The sequence below is a fragment of the Protopterus annectens genome, chromosome 1.part1, assembly GCF_019279795.1.
Source record: "Protopterus annectens isolate FY-2018-M chromosome 1.part1, PAN1.0, whole genome shotgun sequence".
NCBI classification, from domain to species: Eukaryota; Metazoa; Chordata; order Ceratodontiformes; family Protopteridae; genus Protopterus; species Protopterus annectens.
The window spans coordinates 1,219,808,334-1,219,831,506 of record NC_056726.1 but is presented as its reverse complement, the minus strand read 5'-3'; positions in this window follow the sequence as shown (position 1 = coordinate 1,219,831,506).

Genomic DNA, 23,173 nt, shown 5'->3' with positions numbered 1-23,173 from the left:
AGCAGAGCCACAGAAGTGATCCCCGGGGTGAATTTCCTATCTCCCATCCAATCATCAAGATTTTTCTTGAACAGTGCTAATGAGGAGCTTTATTTGATATAGATAGGTAGTTTGTTCCAGAGTATGGGAAGTCTCTGGGACAGGAATCTATCCCTCCAGCATGTTCTGTTTATTGTGGTGACGAGGTTTAGGTCCCTAGAGCATGTAGTCGTAGGGATTGGGATTTCTTTAAGTGGAGCATGTCTAAAAGCTCTGGGTTTGACATAGCTTTGTGTCTTAGGCAGAGATCGCCTCTGAGTAGGCAATATGCAATGGAGTAAAGCTGCAGTTTTTTGAGACGGTCTGCATAGGGCATCTCTTTGAGGCTGGTAATCCTCTTTGTGAGGTATTTCTGTGGCCTTTCCAGTTGTTGTAGATGTCTTGTGAGATACATACCAAAAGGGGCATTGTACTCTATAATGGGTCTAATGAGTGACGAGTAGAGGGGAACAATGACCTCTTTTTTCCTGGATGAGAAACCTTTTGTGATGAGGTGTGCCACATAGAAGGATTTCCTGACTACTGTGGCGATGTGATTATCAAAGGAGAGACTACTGTCCACCTGTGTCCCAAGGTCTCTTATCACACTTTCGGTGTTAAGTAGACTACCACCTATGTGGTAGTTCATGGGTACTGAGTTTTTACCAAAAGGAACAACAATGCACTTTTTGGCATTAAGCTTGAGGCCATGACTTTGACACCAGGCATCTGTCTCAGCAAGGCCCTTTTGTAGGATGTCCACATCTTTTGCAGTTTTGATTATGGCTCCTAGTTTGCAGTCATCTGCGAACTTCGTTAGCCAAAGACCTTCTGTGTTGGCCTGTACTTCAGAGAAGTAGATACCAAACAGGAGAGGACCCAGGACTGAACCCTGTGGTACTCCACTTGTCACTGGTCTGAAGCTGGATTTGGAGTCTGCTACTTTCACAGTGTGGGTTCTGTCAGTGAGCCAGTTGGCAACCCATCTTGTGACATAGGGATTTATACCTAGTTTAGTGAGTTTATCTATAATTCTAGAGTGGGGGATGGTGTCAAAAGCCTTGGCGAGATCTAGATAGGCTGTGTGAACCACCTTACCCTCATCTACGGCTTTGGTGACTGCTTCAAAGAAGTATATCAGGTTTAGGATACATGGTCTGCCTTTTACAAACCTGAACTGGGTGGGGTCCTGAGTTTGGAGATTACCAATGTCATTGTTTATAAGTTCCATGATGATACGCTCCATAGCCTTGCAGACCAGGCTCATTAGGCTAATGGGGTGGTAGTTTCCGGGGTCTGTGGTGGCTCCCCCTTTGTGGAGTGGGATAACTGTCACTGTGTGCCATTCAGTGGGCACATAGCCTGAGGTGAGGCTATGATTGAACATGGTACTTAGGTGGGGTGCCAGTTCGTTCTGTAGTTCATGTAGAACACAGCCTGGGATGTCGTCAGGTCCCATGGATGCTGTGTTCTTGGCTTTGGATAGTGTGTTTTTTACCTGTGCAGCCGTGATTACAGGAACTTTGCATTCTTCAGTTATAGAGATGGGCCCTTTAGGGGATGTCAGAGGGGTAAAGTTAGCAATGAGCCTATCTGCCAGGATGTTGGCAATATCCATTGGTTCTGTATATTTAGTGCCATTGTGCTGTAACTCAGAGCAGATCTGAGTGTTGTCATTGAGATTCTTGACATAGCTATAGAATGCTTTGTGGTTGTCTTTAGAGTCAGTGGTGATTTTGTTTTCATAACTAGCTTTGGAGGATTGTATGAGGGATCTCAGCTTCTTACTTAAGCTGACCAGGGAGTTTTTCCAATCATGGGATTTTACTCTTTTTTGCAACAGTTTCTTTCTTCTGTTGTAGAGTTTGTTTATGGCAGGGGACCACCAGATTGGCTTCATTTTTTGGAGGATAGCATCTTGGTTCTGTTAGGGATTGCACGATCCATGCACTCATGTAAGTGCTTATAAAGTGCATTTGTGTAGGATTCAGCAGTCATACCTCTATTGTCCGTCAGCATGGGTGTCATGAAGTTTGCCACTTCTGTCTTAAGAAGTGTATAGCTGGCTTTGGAGAAATTATTTACTGTGGTTTCCCTAATAGGGGGTGGGGGAGGGATGTGGATGTCTAGGGTGATTAGCTTATGGTCGGATCTGACCAATGAGGAATTGACCTCTGCTGGTGTTGCCCATGTTGGTAATAACCAGGTCTAGGATATTGCTGCCTGTGGTGGGGGTGTTTATAAGTTGATCCATGGCATTGGAATTTATAAATTCCAGAAAAACATTGAGCACAAGAGTTGGTACATGAGTAGTTTTCCCAGTAAATGTTAGGGTAGTTGAAATTGCCCATTATTAGGGTGTTAGGTTGTACCCTAATATTTTCCAGTGTATTAAGAAATGAGGAGTGGGAATCCTGGGGCATGGTGGGGGATCTGTAGCAAGCTACAATTTGGATTGGGGTCTTGCCCACAGTTAGTTGCACTTGTATAATCTCGGATGCATTATGCTGAGCAACTAGCCTGGAGGTGTGGATATCCTTAATGAATATGGACACGCCTCCACCTTTAGTGTTTTGGTCCAGGTTAGGTGGCCGAATGGTGTGGTATGAATTATAGCCTGGTAATGCAGGGGTACTCTCTGGAGCCTTGAACCAGGTCTCTGTCACTGCACAAATGTCGATGTTCTCCATTTTAAGGAGTGCCTGGGGAGAGTGCATTTTGAGGTTTAGACTTCTAGCATTGAGTAGCAATACCCTCAGATTCTTCTTGCCTGTTCTGTTAGGGTGGTGAATTTGTCATTTGAACCTTGCCTAAAAAAGGCACTATAGGGGTGGCTAGAGCCTTAGCCAGTATCCAGAATCCCAGGGGCGACAGGTGCAGGCCATCTCTGGCAAAGCATCGTGGCCTGTCGATCATGTCATCCCAGGCAGACAGATACTGGATCCCCTTAGAATGACACCAGAAGCTTAGCCAATTGTTGAAGTCAATCATTTTGTCCTTGTACTGTGGTATCATTCTGGGTGATGGCAGGATGCTACTCAGGGCTAGGGTCATACCTGCCTGGGCTACAAGATTGGACAGCTCCTCCATGTCCCTTTTCATGTAGTCCAAGGAGGTACGTCTCAGGTCATTCATACCAACATGGACAATGACAGAGTCATATTTCTACTTGTTGTGGAGTGACCTGAGTGCATGTGTTATGTGGTAGATCCTGGCACCTGACAGGCAGCTGACAGCAACTTTCTCATTGTTTAGCCTGGTGAGTGGAACATCAGTGTGCCTGGCTATAGAGTCACCTATGACTAGAGTGTTGGGTACGTTGTTATGCCTTATGGGCTGTGGTTGAGTGGCACACTGAGTTTGTGGGCTATGTGTCATTTGGGTTGTGTTGGGGGGGTGGAGGTTGCTTGTGTTTCTGCTTTGGAGGTCCCTATTGCTTGGGCAGGTTTTTACTGAGAGCCTTCGTGAATGTAGGTGTGTGTTTTGTGTTTCTATGTGTGTGTTTTGGTGGTGTAGATTTTGAGGGACTATGTGCTGAGTGTGGTGTGGTGCAAGTGTTTATCTTCTCCTCTTGACTGTCTAGTCCAGACTTGGGTGAAGAGAGCTTTGCTTCCAGTTTGACTATATAAGTGCATCTCTCACAGGTTGTAGTGTTGGGTGGTAGGAGGAGAGGGTTTCTGTGTACATGAGGCAATTACTGCATTGCCCCAAGATGCCCAGATTCATCAGGTAGACAGGAGAAAACACCGGGGGCTGACCCTTAGACATGCCTGGATAGGTGCTTATTTGTTAAGTACTAGAAACTGTTTTCCTCTAGACAGTGAGGAAAGTTGAGTGCTGTAGTAATTTGTAGCTTATTAAGTGCTTACAATAAGTTCTGAATAAGTGCTGAAACAAAAAACTGGCTAGTTCTAAGAAACAAAATTAAGCTAGAAGGCTTCCCTCCAACACAGAAAGGCTTGGGCCCTAGAAGCCTACAAATAGTCCTGGACACAGCAAATCTATATCCAGGCTAGACTACCCACAGGAAAGGCAGGAAACAAGCTTAGAAAAAGTTTTTTTTTTTAGTGGAAAGAGAGAAAGGAGTAGCAGAAACTAAGCTGATTGGCCTTCTCAAATGTTCTCCCTGTACTGGGTAGAATGAGGTAATGACACTAGACTGGGAGGAGGGTCCCAGATCAAATTTACACTAGGGGTGGGCAACTGCAAAGCCACCAACTATAAAAACATTATACCAACAGGGAAGGAGGGTGGGAAGCAAACTGCAGAAATGTTTCTCACAGCTGAAAAGCAGCAGTGAGCCTTTAAATGAAAGTTTTAAACAGCTAAAGGAGCCTCTAGAAAAAAGAGTTTAACTGCAACAAGTTATCAGAAACAAACAACCCAACAGATGCTTAATAAAAGTGGACAATTTCCAGTTAATACCTCACACACAGTGAAACTATCTAGAAAAATACACAGTACACAAAGTGCTATAAATAACAAAGAAATAAAGAACAAAATAAAAAACAGGATACTTAATGTTATATATTATAGCTCCGAGTTTGCTCAGTGTCCTTCCTTCGATTATCTCAGTGTGAAATGGCAGAACACTCATAACTGAACTTCTTAGGTAACAGAAAGTTGAAACCTGAGACAGCTTTTAAGAAAGAAATCTCAAAAGAACCAATGAGGTGCTTAGTCTAAGCTGTAGTCCAGGTGACCTCAGTCAGCCAATGACCTCAAACAATTCTCTCTCACTGAAATGCCTGATGGCTTTGGCTAAACCAAGATGTCCCTGAATATGTGCTCAGACACACAGCCTCCACAAACACTAGGCCCAAATACAAGCCTGAATATGGAAATTTATTTATTTATTTTATTTTATTTTAATTTTGTTTACCGGGATGGTCCATCTGGACGAGGTCCGTTTACAGCGGAGGCCCGGGGAGAAAAGCTCCAGTTACATTAGAACAACACATTACAGAAATAAACATATAATACAATGCGTAGGAAGTAGTATCTATTAAACTAGTAGTTTCTAGAAAGAAGTCAAAAAGAAATTAAAACAGTAGACAATTGCAATCAAAAATATTTACATATGTACATTTAGTTTGCAAAGAGCAACAGTCAGATTTTAACAGGTACATGTTTTCCATGGATAATATTTTGAGGAAACATATTTACTGGGGTATGAAAAGAGAGATAGGAGATGGTTGTAGAGGTAACAGATTGTGGACTATGTAATACATGGACAGAGCCAAGAACTTGTAAGATGGACCTTAAGGGAGTTTTTGAATAGAGTGGTGTTAGCTACAGAAGTCACAGATGGGGGGACATTATTCCAAGTTTTGGCTATAGTGTGTGAAAAAAGAGAGATTTGACGGCTGTATTATTTGCTGAGGTAATAGTGAGGAGTGATTTGTTGGCTGAGCGGAGTGGATGATTTGGAGTGTGGCTGGTCAGTAGATGCCTTAAAGCGGGAATTTTGTCAGGTTGTTTTAGGATGTTGTATGATATAACAAGTTGGTGATATAGTAGCAACTGTGGCAGTTCAAGCCATTGAAGTTGTCTGAGAGGTATGCAGTGATGGGTTCTAAATGGGGAGTTTTTGGCAAATTTGGCAATTCTGTTATAACAAGTCTCAAGTTTGTCTAGGTCAGATTTCCTAATGTAAGTGAGAATTGGGGCTGCATACAGTAGTGTAGATAGGAGATGGGTTTGAGCTAGGGTGACTTTAGCTTGATTAGTTAGAAAGTTCTTTTGCCTGTATAAGGAACCCATTTTTTTGTGCACCTTATTTATAGTTTGAGAGATATGGATGTTAAAGTGGAGGTTGTTGTCTATTTCGATGCCAAGGAGCTTGCTGTAGAGAGAGAGAGAGAGAGAGAGATGAAATGCTACAAATATCCCCACTACTTAGAAACAAACTGCAGAAATGTTTCTCACAGCTGAAAAGCAGCAGTGAGCCTTTAAATGAAAGTTTTAAACAGCTAAAGGAGCCTCTAGAAAAAAGAGTTTAACTGCAACAAGATTTTGTTTTCATAACTAGATTTGGAAGATTTTATGAATGATCTCAGCTTCTTACTGAGGTTGACCAGGGATTTCCTCCAATCATGGGATTTTACTCTTTTTTACAACAGTTTCTTTCTTCTGTTGTAGAGTTTGTTTATGGCAGGGGACCACCAGATTGGCTTCCTTTTTATTGGAGGATAGTATCTTGGTTCTGTTAGGGATTGCATGATCCATAGACTCATGTAAGTGCTTATAAAGTGCATTTGTGTAGGATTCAGCAGTCATACCTCTATTGTCCATCTGCATGGGTGTCGTGAAGTTTGCCACTTCTGTCTTAAGAAGCATGAAGTTGGCTTTGGAGAAATTTTTTACGGTGGTTTCCCTAATGGGGGATGGGGATGAGATGTGGATGGCTAGGGTGATTAGCTTGTGGTGAAGTGACCTGAGTGCCGTGTGTGTGTGTGTGTGTGTGTGTGTGTGTGTGTGTGTGTGTGTGTGTGTGTGTGTGTAGAGAATGATGAATTGCTTGACAACTCAGGAAGATTGAAAACCTGGAAAATTGAAAGGAGCAGAGCTTTTACTGTGTGAGATCATGACACAGTAGTGAATGCAGTATTGCTCTTTCCCCATTGTGGTGCAATCTTGGAATTGGTGTATATAATTATTTGGGGGTGTGGGGGGTTTGCATTCCAGAAAAAAAGGTGTTCTTTGTGTTGTGGTTAGGTTTTGATTTTTTGATCTTCCTAGCTTGATCGTGTGACATTCGTTCATCTGAGTGTTTGATCAGTTTAATAAGGACTAACACACACACACACAAATATAATATAATATATATATTAGAAATTTGATAAAAAGGTGCAACATTTTAATGTTTCTTGCATATCAGAGATTTATATTTTAAGACAGGATACAGGATTGCCATACTTACTCCAGATAAAAACTATACTTTATATATATATATATATATATATATATATATATATATATATATATATATATATATATATATATATCTATATATATATATCTTAAATGAAGTAAATGTCTGAGTGTCCCTGTAACAGAGGCCTCTGTATGGAAAGTTCCCACAGAATGAACTTAAATATATTAGATAGCATAACATTGAGGAGCTAATTGTTCATTACGGCTGTAAAAAGGGATTCATATTACGTTATCGAAAGATAATGTAATCGAACGGCCAAAACATAGAAACGGCCGCATTTCGAAACTTTTATTGTGGGGGGCTGTGCCCCCCCACTCCCCGCTAAATATGTATTCCAACTCCGTGATCGCACTACAGTGAGGAAAGGGCAAATATCCCACTCTTCACTGTACTGCAGTCCCACAATTCAAACTTTGAAATGCGGCATTTCGATGTTTTGGCTGTTCGATTACGTTATTGTTCGATAACATAATAGGAACCCGGTTGCCTGTCCAAAGGCATTTAGGAAGTTATTTTTTATATTTAGGATCAACAATGGATGAGTAGGACCTGATCCTGGAAGTGTGGCATACATTTGTTTACAGGGATAGTACACTGATCTCAGTGGACCATTTACAGGCACAGCCTGGATGAGTATATAACAGTGTAAAGAAGATATAGCTGTATACAATGTATCTATCTCTTCAATATATTGCAATATAAATAAGATATATAGATACATACTGGGTAATGCAGACATACAGATCTGTATAAACTTTATGTATGACATATTAAACAGCATGTTATGAGAAGAGTGGATACAAAAACAATTAAAACAAATGGTGTCTGCTTGGGTCCTGTTAGGACTCTTCTTTAAAGAAGCTCAGTTAACATGTAGATCGTAAAGCACCCAGAGAAAAAGAAAATGAAAAGTGACAGGTAGAGTGTTGGAGAAGTTAATAAGTGCATTGAGATTTGAGCAGAGTTGCTAGAATGACTCAGTGCATATCAAGGAGTGATTATAGGTAGGAAAGGTGGTGAGATTTAACTCATTACAGCCGAGTGACGTCTCCAGGCGTTTCTGCAGTTACACCCTACTGCTCCTCTAGGCGTCAAATATTGCCTTTTCATATTTGCATTAATAATTCCAAAACCATGTTACATACAAGGTATTGGAAAATTTTATCTTGAAGCATACATGATAGCAAACACAATTGTATTGATATATGACCTCTGTCAATGGGTATTTGTTAAAAATGTAAGGTGATAACTTAAATTTTTAAATATTGAAGCCACGCTCACTAGGGGTTAAAGGTACACACTCAAAAGAGCTCTACTGGAGGGAATGAGTTAAGTGATGTGAGCAGACTGGTGGCATTGGCATGAGACTTATGCAAATAAGTGTTTCATGAGTTCATTTCTAAATTCTGCATATTTTTTTTGTTTTCATTTATTTTTTTTTATTTAGGTAAGCTGATAATAAATCCCACAAATTGGGGGCTTGTGTGGAAAATGCAGTTTAGGAGCAAGTGTGACTGGACTGGATGTGAATTGTGAGAAGTGTCTGAGACTGTAAGAAGGGGCTGAGGAATGGGTTAGTAAGCTAGAGGTGAGAAAGCATCAGAGGTAAGGGTGTTGTAGATGAAGGTCAGCAGGAGTACTGGTCTTTGACAGAGAGCCAGCCAGAGTTTGAGAGAGTTATTCAGTGACATTATTTATTTGGTAAGTTTGTGAGGAAATGTCATATTTTGTTGGAGATAACTTGAAGGGTGATTTCACTTTTCTATGATGCTATAGGAATAAAGGGCAGGCCATATTCTAGCTGGGAAGGTGGAATCCTTTTCCATTGACTTCCCTAGCCATATCTGTCATACTCATGATGACCCAGAGGTGAAGTGAGTTAATTTTCCTGTGTGTTTTTTTTCAATATGGTTCTGAAAATCAAGAACTGGGTTAAGCCAGATTCCAAAGTATTTGATCGAGAGAGCTGTTTCTAAGAGTAAATGGTTTATATTTTTGATTAGAAATGCACTGTGAACTTTGGCAAGTCTTTGATATGTGCCAAAAAGCATAAATTGTATTTTAGAGAGGTTCCATATTAGTTTGTGTTTTAGAAGCCATTGGTTGAGTTTATAATGTGGATTGTGACTGGTTAGACCTGAAGACAATCCTGTCATCTGCATGTAATATGAATGGAATTGTTGTCAGGTTGTAAGGAAGTTTATCAATGAATACAGAGAAAAGAAGAGGTACTTTAAATGATCTGCTGTAAAGAAAGTATGTAAACCAGCGTAGGGAGTCTTCCTTGATGCCAATTTATATTAACTTGTCTTGTAACAATGAATAGTTTATTAGATCAAATGTTTTGTTAAATCTTTGAAGACTACTCTGATAGGATTTCATCAGCTGGGGTCCAAACTGCTATCATGACACTGCAACCCTCCCCCACAGAACACAGAGAAGATGTTACTGAACACTGTAGTCTTTAATTGAATGTGGATTATTTCTTCTAGGATTTTTCCAAGTGTGGGGAGTATAGGAATAAGGCAAACGTAAGAGGAATTTTCTGTTTTTTGTTGTTTAGGAAAAGGTGTTATTAGGTCTTTGTTCCAAATGATGGGCATGATGTTGTTTGTTAGACAAGTTGCAGTTGTCACTGAGAGGGGCTGTTAAGACGACTTTGAAAAAATGGATGAACTATGGATAGTTGCTGTTCGATTCCAAATGGAAATCAGTGGGGATTTGATCTGATAGGGTTTCTTTGTCTGTTTGTCTTATAGGTTCATAGGTAGGTACTAGGCTATCTGCCCGAGGGCATTTATAAGCCTAGCCAGAGTGTGTCGGCTTTCGCTGCTCCATTGATTAATTAACTGATCCTCTGACAAGCAGAGCCAATGAAGTGATCCCAGGGGTGTATTTTCTGTTACCCATCCGCTTGTCAAGGTTTCTCTTGAAGAGTGTTAGTAAGGGGTTCTGTCTAATGTAGTTTAGAATTTTGTTCAAAAGCATGGGGAGGCTCTGTGACAGGAATCTATCCCTCCAGGATGTTCTATTTATTGTTGTGGTGAGGTTTAGCTCATTAGAGCGCGTGGCTCGCAGTGACTTGGATTTCTTTAGGTGGAGCATGTCCATCAATTCTGAGTTGGACATGGCTTTGTAAGTCAGGCAGAGATCACCTCTGAGTAAGCGATATGCCATTGAGTACCGCCGGAGTTTTTTCAGTGAGGCTGCATAGGACATATGTTTGAGGCCAGTAATCCTCTTGGTGAGGTACTTTTGTGGTCTTTCCAGCTGTTGGAAGTGTCTTGTGAGATACATCCCAAATGGGGCATTGTACTCTATGATGGGTCTGATGAGTGATGAGTAGAGGGGTGCTATAACGTCTTTATTTCTAGATGCAAGCCCTTTAGTAATTAGATGGGCCACATAGAAGGATTTTCTAACTACTTTGGCAATATGATTGTCAAAGGAGAGATTACTATCTACCTGGGTCCACAGATCTCTTATTACCTCTTCTGTATTAAGGGGGCTGCCACCTATGCGGTAATTTGTGGGTGTTTTGTTTTTCCCAAATGAGATGACTATGCATTTTTTGGCATTTAGCTTGAGGCCATGACTTTGACACCAGGTGTCCGTCTCAGTAAGGCCCTTTTGGAGGATGTCCATGTCAGCCGGAGAGTCAGTTATGGCTCCCAGTTTGCAGTCATTGGTGAACTTGGTTAGCCATAGTCCTCCTGTGTTTGCCTATACTTCTGTGAAGTATATGCCGAACAGTAGGGGTCTCAGGACCGAACCTTGTAGGACACCACTTGTGACTGGTTTAGAGTCGGACCTGGAGCCTGCTATTCTTACCGTGTGAGTTCTGTCTGTAAGCCAGCTGGCAACCCATCTCATGATGTAGGGGTTTATGTTAATGCTGGTGAGTTTTTCTGTAATACCCGAGTGGGGAATGGTGTTAAAAGCCTTGGCGAGGTTAAGGTAGGCTGTGTGAGCCACCTTTCCCTCGTCTATGGTCTTGGTGACTGTCTCGAAGAACTCAGCCAGGTTTAGTAGGCATGATCTGCCCTTAACAAAGCTGAACTGGATTGGGTCAAGTGTTTGGAGATGCCCAATGTCTTTGTTAATGAGTTTCATGATGATGCGCTCCATAGCCTTGCAGACCAGGCTAGTCAGGCTTATGGGGTGATAGTTACCAGGGTAAGTTGTGGCCCCTCCTTTGTGGAGTGGAATAACCATTGCTGTGTGCCATTCTATGAGCACATAGCCTGTGGAGAGGCTGAGGTTGAACAGTGTGTTTAGGTGGGGGATTAGTTCGTTCTGTAGTTTGTGCAAGACGCAGCCTGGGACACCATCTGGCCCCGTTGACGCTGTGTTTTTGGCTTTTGAAAGGGCTGTTTTCACCTGTGCATCTGTGATTTCTGGGACACTACACTTTTCTGGTATTGTTGTGGACCCTTTTGGGGGTGAGGGGGGTGAAATTTGCACTGAATCTATCTGCCAGGATGTTGGCAATATCAATAGGTTCGGTATATTTTGTGCTATTTTGCACTATTTCATTGCATATCTGCGAGTTGCCACTTAGATTCTTAACATAGCCAAAGAAGGCTTTGTGGTTATCTTTTGAATCCTTGGCTATTTTTCTTTCGAAGTTAGCCTTGGATGATTTTATGAGGGACCTTAGTTTCTTACTGATACTGATCAGGGATGTCGTCCTTCTTGGGATTTGCTTTTTTTCTGAACTAGTTTCCTCCTTCTATTGTATAGCCTGTTTATGGCAGGGGTCCAGCAGATTGGTTTCCTTCTCTTAGAGGAGTGAGTCTTGGTTTTGCTAGGGATGGCACAATCCATGCATCCTTGTAGGTGCTCATAGAGTGCATTTGTAAAGGTTTCTGCATCTTGGGCAGCATTATCCTTTAGGGGCTGTGAAACTTACCTCCTCTGTCTTAAGTAAGGTGAAGTTTGCTTTAGAAAATGTTTTTACTGTGGTTTCCTTAGTTGGGGGTGGTCGTGGGGTGTGGACATCCAGAGTGATTAGTTTATGGTCTGATCTAACCAGTGACGGGCTGACTTCCGGTATGGAACACCTGTCACCCATGTTGGTGATGACCAGGTCCAATATGTTTTCACCTCTGGTAGGGGAGTTTACCAGCTGATCCAGGGCATTTGAGTTGATGAATTCCAGGAAGCACTGGGCCTGGGAGTTTGTACTCGAGTAGTTTTCCCAGTTAATGGTAGTGTAATTGAAATCTCCCAATATCAGGGTGTTCGGTAGGACCTTCATGTTTTCCAGTGTCTCCAGAAAGGTGGAGTGGTGGTACTGGGTCATGGAGGGTGAGCTGTAGCAGGCCACAATTTCCATTGCAGATTTGCCCGATGTTAGTTGCACATGGATGATCTCAAAGGTATCATGCTGCGCCACTAACCTGGAGGTGTAGGTATAGGTTCATAGGTTCATACTAGGCTATCTGCCCTAGGGCATTTATAAGCCTAGCCAAGAGTGTGTTTGGCTTTCACCACCCATTTTAAATTAATTTTGCTATGCCCTTTTTCGAGGTTAGTATACTGTACCTCTGTCTAACAGTGACACAGAAGTGATACCCGGGGTAAACCTACGATCTCCCATCCACTCATCAAGATTCCTCTTGAAGAGAGTCAATGAGGGACTCTGCCTAACCTGGACTGGGATTTTATTCCAGAGTGAAGGGAGCCTCTGGGTTATGAATCTGTCCCTCCAGCATGTCTTATTTATTTCAGTGCTGAGGTTCAAGTCTCTCGAGCGCATAGCTCGATGGGATTTGGATTTTCTGAGGTGCAGAATGTCCATTAATTCCGGGTTGGACATGGCTTTATACGTCAGGCACAGATCGCCTCTGAGCAGGCAGTATGCCACTGAGTAGAGCCGGAGTTTCTTTAACCGGGCAGCATATGGCATCTGTTTGAGCCCTTTGATCCTCTTTGTGAGGTACTTTTGGGGTCTTTCCAGTTGCTGCAGGTGTCTGGTAAGGTACATCCCAAAAGGGGCATTGTACTCAATTATGGGCCTGATGAGGGATGAGTAAAGAGGCACGATGACCTCCCCTGATCTAGATGTGAATCCCTTCATGATTAGGTGGGCTATATAAAATGTTTTTCTAACCACTTTGGCCACGTGGTTGTCAAATGAGAGATTGCTATCAACTTGGGTCCCCAGGTCCCTAATTACTTCTTCCGTACTTAATGGATTACCACCTATGTGGTAATTTGTGGGCACTTTGTTTTTGCCAAAGGGGATGACTATACACTTTTTGGCGTTTAGCTTGAGGCCATGGCTCTGGCACCAGTTGTCTGTTTCTATGAGGCCCTTTTGGAGGATGCTTGTGTCGGCTGGAGAGTCGATTATGGCGCCCAGTTTGCAGTCATCTGCAAACTTGGTCAGCCACAGTCCATCCGTGTTTGCCTGTACCTCCGAGAAATATATACCGAACAAGAGAGGTCCCAGGACTGGGCCTTGTGGGATGCCACTTGTAACTTGTTTGGAGTCTGACATGGCTCCAGCAATTCTAACCATTTGGGTTCTGTCCTTGAGCCAGTTTGCAACCCATCTAGTGACATAGGTGTTTATATTTAAGCTGGTGAGCTTATCTATAATGCCCGAGTGGGGTATTGTATCAAAGGCTTTTGTGAGGTCCAGGTAGGCTGTGTGGACCACCTTCCCCTCGTCAATGGCCTTGGTGACTGCTTCAAAGAAATCGACCAGGTTTAAGAGGCAGGATCTGCCCTTAACAAAGCCGAACTGGGTAGGATCCAGTGTCTGTAGGTCCCCAATATCTTTATTTATGAGGTCCATGATGATCCTTTCCATAGCTTTGCAGACCAAGCTAGTCAGGCTTATGGGGCAATAGTTTCCAGGATCCGTTGAGGCACCACCTTTGTGGAGTGGGACCACTGTTGCTGTACGCCACTCTTTGGGTACATATCCTGTAGTAAGGCTGAGATTGAACAGTAGTTTTATGTTTGGGTTTAGCTTTTCTTGGAGTTCATGTAGGATGCAGCCCGGGACACCGTCTGGTCCCATTGATGCTGTGTTTTTTGCTTTGGAGGGGGCGGCTCTTACCTGAGCATCTGAGATGTCAGGGGGGCAGCACTCTGCTGGGATAGATATTCACCCTTTTGGTGGGGAAGGGGGGGAGAAGTTTGCGCTGAACCTGTCAGCTAGGATGTTGGCAATGTCTGTGGGTTCGGTGTATTTTTTGTCATTTTGGACTAATTCTGAGCATATTTGGGAATTCCCACCCAGGTTCCTAACATAACTAAAGAAAGCCTTGTGATTATCCTTAGTGTCCTGTGCAATTTTTCTCTCAAAGCTGGCCTTAGACGATTTTATGAGTGCCCATAGTTTTTGCTAATACTGATCAGAGATGCCTTCCCTTTTTGGGATTTTGCTCTATCATGTAGTAGCTTCCTCCTTCTATTGTATAGTTTGTTTATGGCTGGGGTCCACCAGACAGGACATCTGCCTTTGGAGGATCGGGTCTTGGTTTTATTTGGGATTGCATGATCCATGCATTCCTGAAGATGTTCATAGAATGCATTTATAAAGGATTTTGAGGTCTGGGCCGTAATTTCCACAGGCCCGGGGGCTTTGAAGGATTCCACCTCGGTTTTGAGGAGTGTGAAATTTGCTTTAGAGAAGTTTTTCACTGTGGTTTTCTGGGCAGGGGGTGGGGTCGGGATGTGAATATCCAGTGAGATTAGTTTATGGTCTGATCTTACCAGTGAGGGATACACTTCTGGTCTGGAGCATAGAGTTCCCATGTTGGTGATGATCAGATCCAGTATGTTTTCTCCTCTTGTGGGAGTGGTAACAAGTTGTTCCATAGCATTTGAGTTTATAAATTCTAGGAACCTTTGGGCTAGGGTGTTGGAGCTAGAGTAATGCTCCCAGTCTATGTTTGGGTAGTTGAAGTCGCCCAATATAATGGTGTTTGGAGAGACCTTCATATTTTCCAGTGTATTCAGGAAGGCCGAGTGGGGTTCCTGGGTTTGGGAGGGTGGTCTGTAGCAGGCTATAAACTGGAAGGCAGTTTTACCCACTGTTAGTTAGACATGGATAGTCTCTGATGCTTCGTGCTGTGCCACCAACCTGGAGGTGTGGGTATCTTTGACAAATATTGATACTCCCCCTCCTTTTGTGGTTCGGTCCAAGTTTTGGAGCCGAAAAGCATGGTATGAGGTATAACCTGGTAGTGCTGGGGTGCTCTCGGGAGCCTTGAACCAGGTTTCTGTTACTGCACAGATATCGATGTTCTCCATGCTAAGGAGAGTTTTGAGTGTGTGCATCTTGAGGTTTAGACTTCTGGCATTGAGTAGCATTACTCTTAGTTTCTTATCCCTTGTGATACCTATGGAGGTGGGTTTGTCTTTTGAGCCTTGCCTAAAAAAGGCACTATGGGGGTAGCAAGAGCCTTTGCCAATATCCGAAAGCCCAGGGCTGACAGGTGCAAGCCATCCCTAGCGAAGCATTGTGGCTTGTCGAGCATGTCATCCCAGGCTGACAGGCATTGGATCCCCTTTGAATGACACCAATACTTAAGCCAGTTGTTGAAATTGATCATCTTGTCTTCATATTGTGGCATCATTCTTGGTGAGGGTAAGATGCTACTCAAGGTCAGGGTCATACCGGACTGGGCTACATGCTCAGAGAGCTCCTCTATGTCTCTTTTCATGTAGTCCAGGGAGGTACGTCTCAGGTCATTCACACCAGCATGGACAATGACTGAGTCATATTTGTACTTGCCTTGGAGTGACCTGAGTGCGTTTTTTATGTGGCAGATCCTAGCGCCCGACAGGCAGCTCACCGTGACCTTCTCCTTGTTCAGCCTGGTGAGCGGGACGTCAGTGTGCCTGACAATAGAGTCACCTATTACAAGTGTATCAGGTGTGTTGTTTAGCCTTAAGAGCTGTGACTGTTCAGCACATTGACTTTGTGAGCTATGTGTTGCACGTGTTTTGTTTTGGGGTAGCGGTTGCTTGGTTGTCTGCTTTGGAGGTCTCTGCTGCTTAGGCAGATTTTTATTTAGAGCCTCCGGGTATGTTTTTGTGTGTTTATGTGTTTGGTTTGCTGTCGTGGTAGGTCTATGTGAGACTGGAATTGTAGTGAGTGTGGTTTCCTTCTCCTCCTGACTGGTTATGCCAGTACTGAGTTGAGAGAGCTTAGCCTCCAGTTTGGCTATATGGTTGCATCTCTCACATGTGTTGGAATTTGTTGGGAGGAGGAGAGGGTTGTCTGTGTACATGAGGCAGTTGTAACATTGCCTCAAGATTCCCAGATTTACCAGCTGGACTGGAGAGGAGATTGACAACTGACCTTTGGACATGCTAGAATAGTATTGGGAATTCCTTTATAATTGAAAAAAAGGGCCAATGGGGAACAAAGTACTCAAGGGGAGCTTGTGAGGGTGTAGTGCTTTTAATTTTTTAGTGCTGACTTAGTGAGCAAGTGCCAGGTAACTTGAATGCAATGTGTTACATGTAACTTAAATGCAAAAACAACAAACAGTAACTTTCTTTCAAGTGAAACAAGGAAATAAGTACAGTAAGCAATGCAGATATCACTAGGGATCCACAGAAGTGCTGAAAAGCCACATTTTAGGTGGAATTAGCATTTCAAGGAAATAACAAGCAAACAAACAACAAGCATACAAACAAAGCTAGATTCAGCAGGCCTGGATCTAGTCTATGCTACAGCAAACAAGGTGTACCAATTTCAGTAAGAAACAGTTCAAATATGCAGGCACTATAAGCCTTTAACCAGAAATTCCCAGCTCAGAAGTGCAGAGTCCAGCCTCTCCTCCCACAACAGTGCAGACCATGAACCTTCTTAATGTAAAATAACTGGCCTGAAGCCCAAGTGCTTAAACCAGAATTAATACACTTTTAGAATAACAGACACTGAGCCCTCAATCAGCAGTTCCCAACTTAGAAGGATGTAAGCTACCTATCCTGCCACCACAGTGCAGGCCACAAACCTTCCTAATGTAAAACAACTGGTCTGAAGCCCAAGTGCTTAATCCAAAAGACTTGATGAATATGGATACACCCCCTCCTTTTGTGTTTCAGTCCGTGTTCTGCGGCTGAAACATGTGGTATGAGTTGTAACCCACTAGTGCTGGGGTGCTCTCTGGAGCCTTGAACCAGGTTTCAGTTACTGCACAGATGTCAACGTTCTCCATACTGAAGAGTGCTTTGAGCCCGTGCATTTTGAGATTTAAACTCCTAGCATTGAGTAGCATAACCCTCAGTTTTTTGTTAATTGTGCTGTTTACAGAGGTGGGTTTGACATTTGAGCCTTGTCTAAAAAATGCACTATGGGGGCAGCAAAAGCCTTGGCCAGTATTTGAAAGCCTAGGGGTGACAGGTGCAAGCCGTCTCTTGCAAAGCAATGTGGCTTGTCAAGCATGTCGTCCCAGGCTGACAGACACTGGATCCCCTTTGAATGACACCAGAAGCTTAGCCAATTGTTGAAACTGATCATTTTTTCTTTATATTGAGGTATCATTCTTGGTGAGGGCAGGATTTTACTCAGGGTCAGGGTCATACCAGCCTGGGCTACATGATCAGAGAGCTCTTTCTGTTTAAAGTTGAAGATGGGAAGAAGTGGTGGGTTTGAGGTGGGGAGTGAGGTCACAGTGAGCAGGGACTAGTGGTAGACTGTTGAATCCACATAGAAAATCTGATGCTTTGAGAATGTTCTTGTTGCAGGTTAAGTTTATTGAGGGTATATTTTCTAGAGTAGGTTTATTTCATGGCAGAAATGTGCAGGTTTATTTAGAAAGTAATGATGCCTTGGCTTAGAAAACTATGCTTGTGTCTGTGGATAACTTGTTTTGAGAGATTTGGGAGTAGATTTGGTGATATGAGATTGAGACTTTGTGGCTGAGTCTTTTTTTTTTCACTTAATCCAAGTCTCATCTCTTAGTTGTAGCAGTTGTGTGAGTTCTGAGATATGGGGCCTGAGAGAAGCCTTCAGTGTGGACTTTTGCTTGAGTGTAGCCCAAAGTGCAAATTTTTATATATGCTGCCTTCATTGTTTCTTTGGACTTTACACCAGTACTGTGTGCAAGAAAAGTTGGCCAGAGGCTTTTATTACCTCTTTTGCTATGTGCAAAAACATATTGTGCTGTCAATTCACCATAAAACTGTTATTGTTGGTAACCATTTGAAATGTCAGGATGCATTACAGTGAGTCCTGAAACATGGAGACTCAATGGCTGAAAGAATGGGCTTACATATACTAAGTCCGAGATGCCATTTCTCAGAATATTTTCTTTTCTCTAAGATATGGTGATCGCGGAGTTGGCATATATAAGTTTGGGGTGTGGGAGTGCAGAGGAGGCTTGTCCCCCCCATGAAAAAAAATTTTAATGAGAAGAGTGATTTTTGACATTCTTCTGAGTTTTCTGCATTTTGAGTGCCAACATTTCAATCAGGAGATATTATTGTTGGTTCCCTGTGGCATTTTTGCTAGATGTTTTCTTACAAAACCTTTTTCCCCTCTGCTTCTGTTGTTAACTCTAACATGGAAAAGTTACTGAAAATGTTTGTAGACTTGAAAGAAAAAACTGATCAGGAGGTGGTAGAACTACAACAACAGCTAGTTGTGCTGGTCAGTGTGGCTGCCAACCCGGGAACTGTGCCTGCTATGAAGAAATTAACCATGAACATGACATTTGAACTATGTCAACTGAGAGAACTAGGACGAGGTAGACTGTGTAAGAATACTGCATCTCAGCTGACAGGACAGGCAATAAAAACATATGTTCACAAGGAGGGAAATGATTAAATGGACTATGGCAAACTAAAATAAGAGCTTCTAGATAAGGATGTCATTAACTGTGAAGTGCAAGCAATAACATTTTATTACTAGAGTTTTAATGCTGACAAATAAGTTAAAACACAGATGCATTATTTAAAACAAAATGTAAAGATCTAGTTAAAACCATATAGTGGCAGTATATTGAAAATGCTAGAACATTTAGCAGTTGACAGGTTTAAAAGAACATTGTCTGGTAATATATGAAAATCCATATTGTAAACTAATCCCAAGAATTATAATAAACTGGTAACATTAGAAGATCTCTTAATAGTTAATAACACAACATTTGAACACAATGTTTAAAACTGAAATGCCTGCTTCTAAGTCTGAAAGTTGCAGCAAGAAATGTGCCATTTTCCGTAAAACAAAGCAACAAGTTATATGCTAATCTGTTTTGAAAGTCAGTAGGGGGCCACAATGCTAAATTTTGTGTTGCTAATAATGAAGAGAATATACTGCAAGCAGAAATGTAAAACTGAAAGGTGTGCTTTGAATGAAGATGTTCTTATGAAGTATGTTAAAAGTATAATTTCATATATTCATACCGGACTATCAATCTGTAGAGCATTACAAATCTGGTCAACATACAGAGGTATGGATCAAACTCTGTACCTTATCTCTGTGAGGTAGAGACCTTAACCATTTTACCAAGCTCCCTGTAGCTAGAAGAACTGAGACAGCACTAGTTACGTTTACTTCATATTTAGTAGGAAAACTGGTTCAAGCACTGCTAGATTTGGAAGAATAATTATCCCTGTCAAGGGTCCCATGTGGTGAAAGTATAAGATTAATAACAAACAAAAAGTGGAAACCATATGAATTTATGGTGACAGAGAACAGCATTCCTTTACACATCTAGAAATTCAAACAGTTCTAGGAAATCTGTTAACATCCTGTGGATGCAATCCCTGATTTGACTTATGATGCTGTATTAGAGGAATATTTCCTTTATTTTAAAGCATACGAAATACTGGAAAATGTGGGAGGAGGGAGAATCTATAGACACAATGGGGCCGGCTGTTACACTTAACAAGACAGAGGACAGCAGTGGCTTCACTCACACATTCAGTACAAGAAGAAAATAGGAAGGCAATGACACACAAAGTTCCAGAATCAAAACAAGAAGAGAGTTGTCGTAGAAGCTACAAAAGGAGTAAGAATTTGGTTATGGCTGGACAGTAAATATGATTCACAGGATTTCATAGGGGCCATTAGAGTTTCAAGTCTATTTTGGTATAATGACCATGTACGTCTTGCCAATACACACCCTCAGGCTTTACCTCCTTTTTCAAGGAGGTAGAAACCAGTTAATCTTAAGATAAATTTGAAAACACCCATCCAGTCATCTAAGTTTAATTTGAAAGAATACAGAGAGACACCTTCTTTAACCATCTATCTGTCCATCACATTCTGTTTATTTGACGATAAATGTTCAGGTCTTTGGTTCTGGTGTTATCTGAGCTGTTTGTCTTATTGGGACATAAGAAATCAAGGAGCACTTGATGTCTAGTGGTGTGGTAATAGCAGAATGGAGTACTTCTCAGGAGTCTATAAGACATATATATATATATATATATATATATATATATATATATATATATATATATATATATATATATGTATAGGTACAGGACTTTCAGCCTGTCTTAATAACTAAGGCTCTTAACACCAGAGGTATGTTTTTTTAGGAACCTCTCGGGCTTTTTGAAATTGTTGAAGTGTCATGTGAGATAAATAATGACCAGACTTCGGTACTCTATAATGAGTCTGATCAGTGCTGAATATTGGGGGAGGGGGTCAATGATATCTTTGTATCAAGATGAAATTTGTCTCAAGGCTTGCTGGTATAAAAAATATTCCCTTTTTGTAAACCCCTGCATGCCATTGCTAGAATCTCCTAGTGTTCTGACTGAGAGTGCGTCTCAAACAATCTGGAAATATAGAGCTGAGCTGATAAGTATATATTTTGGCACATTAACTGTTCATAGTTCTGCACTGTCTTATTTTTGCTTGACTGAATTATTTATATATTTGCTGGCATTGTATTCTGATCTCTGCTGAAACCTTTTTTTACACCCTATTGCTGCATTTTCTTAAAGTTGGTAAAAGTGGTCTAACAGCTTTTGTCAAAGTCAAAGTCAAAGTAAACTTTATTGTCATTCAGAAAACACACAAGTGCAAAAACTGAATGAAATTCCGTCTCCAGACTCAATGTGCAGACAACATATGGACTATTTTCACAGATATTTACACATGTAACACCTGGCTGTTACATCACCAACATGCAGGTAGACAGACTAATATTGCACATAATTAGAAACACATTTTAACACTTTTTGAACTGAACACTTACTTGCATGAGACTTTAGTATTGCACAGATACTTGGTTAAGACATTGCATTCGAGTATTGCACTATGGACCTTAGAGTATTGCACTATGGTTAACTTATAAATTTGCATGTATTGCACTGAAAGAAGAGATATTTTACTGCATTGCTACTGCCCTAGATGGCCTATAAGTCACAGTCATGGTGAATATTGCAAGTATTAGGTGAGACTGGTAACCAGGTACTTGCACAAATTGAGACAGTTTCTACTAACCCAGATGGACACCATGGAGTGTAGTGGTTATTAGCGTTCAGCAGCCTGATGACATAAGGGAAAAAGCTGTTCCTGAATCTCATAGTTCTGCAATGTATGCTTCAGAAGTACTTTCCGGATAATAGATGCAGGAACAGTCTGTAAGCAGGTGAATGCAGTCTTTAATTATTCCTCTGGCCCTGCTGAGACATCTGGATAAGTACAAGTCATGGATAGGTGGTAAGGTGGTCTTAATGATCCTCTCGGCTGTCTTCACCACTCTCTTGAGGGATTTGCACTCAGAGGTAGAGCAGCTTCCATATCATACTACGAGGTTGTTTGTCAGGATGCTTTCTATCGTACCTCTGTAGAAGGTAGTGAGAACTGCCGATGGGAGATTCGCTGTCCTCAGCCTTCTTAAAAAGTGCAGCCTCTGGTTCGCTTTCTTGACTATGGCATTTGTATTTGTGTTCCAAGACAAGTCCTAATCGATGTGCACTTCCCAGAAACTTCATGCTTCTCACTCTTTCAACTGTTTCCCCATTGATGGTGAGGGGAGAATGTTCCTTGTGATTTTTCCTGTAATCCACAATTATCTCTTTTGTCTTGTTTACATTTAGTGCTAAGTTGTTATTTCCAGACCAGGTAATGAGTTGTTCCACCTCATCTCTATATGCTGTTTTATCGTCATTACTGATAAGGCCCACCACTGTTGTGTCATCAGCAAACTTAATGATGTGATTTGTATTGTATCTGGCTGTACAATCATGTGTTAACAGGGTGAACAGCAAGGGACTTAGTACACATCCTTGTGGAACTCCAGTGTTAAAAGTGATGCTTTCTGAGGAGTAATTTCCTATGCACACTTTCTGTGGTCTGTCTGTGAGAAAGTCAAGAATCCAGTTACAAAGTGGAGTGTTGATGCCCAGTGGGAGTAGCTTCCTTACCAGATGAAGTGGGATGACTGTGTTCAAAGCAGAGTTGAAGTCAATGAATAGTACCTTCGCAAAGGTGTTTTTATTTTCAAGGTGTTCCAGCAATAGATGGAGTGCTAGAGAGATGGCATCTCCCATAGAGCAGTTTGCTTGGTAAGCAAACTGCAGAGGGTCAAGATCAGTAGGCAGCCCAGATGTTATGGCATCCTTGACCAGCCTTTCAAAACACTTCATTACTGTGGAGGTGAAGGCTACAGGGTGGTAGTCATTTAGGCAAGATGGTGGAGACTTCTTTGGTAATGGAATGACTGTTGTATCCTTGAAGCATTTCGGAATTATTTGCTGACTCAGAGAGTTATTGAAGATATCCATGAGGACATTTGTTAGTTGCATTGCACAGTCCCTGAGCACTCACCCTAGGATGTTGTCAGACCCAGCTGCTTTTCTCGGGTTAACTCTGCGCAGTGCCCTCTGGACATCAGCTGGGTTGAGGGTGAGCATCTTCTCATTATGGCTGATGGGCATTTTCTTTGCTGTTGTTCCGTTCCCTTCCTCAAATATGCTGAAGTAGACATTCAGCTTATTTAGGAATTCCTTGTTGTCCTCACATTGTGAAGACAGGGGTCTATAGTCAGTTATGGACTGGATACCCTGCCATAGGCGCCTGGGGTCTTTTTGGTCAGAGAAGTAGCTCTGGATCTTTCTGCCATAGGTGCATTTTGCTTCCCTCACTCCCTTGTTCAGATTTGTTCTGGCTCTTCTGAGGACTTCCCTGTCTCCAGACCTGAAGGCTGCATTCCTTACTTTCAGTAGTTTGTATACCTGTCTTGTCAACCAGGGTTTCTGGTTGGCTCATGTACTGATGGTTTT